Genomic DNA, 1333 nt, shown 5'->3' on the forward strand with positions numbered 1-1333 from the left:
CAGAGACATGGTGAGTGTCTGTAAGTAAATTCCTTCTTGTCCAAAACCCTAGCTCCTCTATTTTCCAAAAGGGGTTCATGATAACACTTCCTTCCAATCTATTTAGACCCTGAATGCAGCAGGTGGCTTGACTCAATGTGTTCAAATGGCACTCCTAGACTTACACATTAGCGTTGGAGAGCGCATTGACTCTCCCAGATGGAACAGGATCTGGCTTCTGATGAGTTTTCATGTTGGTCATTGTATGTCTTTGTAAAGGTAAAGCATACCACACCAGGCCCACAAGGGTGAGTCACCAAAGGCATAGAAGCTATCCTACTGCCACCTATATACACTGCTGAATGACTACTACACACAGGAGCACCACTGGGGCTGGGACACAGGACCCTAAGTGTCCCCAGGTCAAGTTGCGTTTTATGGAATTGCACTCCATTTTGTTATTCCTCCACAAAATCCAAAGGATTAGCTTCAAATGGAGGGTTAGAGCGTGGTCTTATAATGCCTAACCCATGGCTTGTTAATAGGATCATTTTGCTGGGACACAGGTTCAGCCAGGCCTGTGTGAGGGCCCAGATCTGTGTCTCCCACTCTTAGCACTAGGCTCCAGCACTAAAGATGGAAGTATCCCTCTCCATTACAGAGTTTCCTTCCTTCCCAAGAGAGAGTGGGGTTTAAAAAATGTGTAATTTTCCCTTTCCCCCCAATGCCACTTTCATGGCTCATTTACCTGCTTTAGTTCTACTTCCCTTTCTAAAGAGTGGAGTAGTGCTTTAAAGAAAAAACGAAGAGCTTTACTCAGAAAATTAATTGTTCTCATGTTCAGTATTGTACAATGGCTTCTTCATATGGTTTTTTTCTGTAATTAGGTCTGCACTCAATAAACTTGCTTTGCCTACTGTATAGGTATTTAACCTACAAGACGGATGAGAATCTTTTCTCTGTAGACGGTAGAACAGCTGCTGAATTGTGAAGAGCCTTGCCCTTACAATTCAATTCATAATTCATTTTTGATTATTAATGGAAGTCTATGTCCAACTTAAGACTGCTGTTGGAGATGATTAAAATGCATGGCTATTCTTCTCTCATTCTCTTCATGCTGAGTAAGTGTTGGAGTAATTCCTGGATGTCTCTCTATGAATAGATTCATGAGTAAAGACTATCACATCTAAATGGGTCTTTCCTAGAAGAAAAGACACCTGAGATAATCGGTTTTCCCTGCTATAACAGTAGAAAGTCAACTTATAAAGGAATGAAATCCATCTTGAAGAAGAAACAAAAGAGTGAGATAATTTTACAGCCCCTGCAAAGCAGGAGATATTTGCTGTCAGTCAGC

The sequence above is a fragment of the Alligator sinensis genome, unplaced genomic scaffold, assembly GCF_000455745.1.
Source record: "Alligator sinensis unplaced genomic scaffold, ASM45574v1 scaffold955_1, whole genome shotgun sequence".
Taxonomy (NCBI): Eukaryota; Metazoa; Chordata; order Crocodylia; family Alligatoridae; genus Alligator; species Alligator sinensis.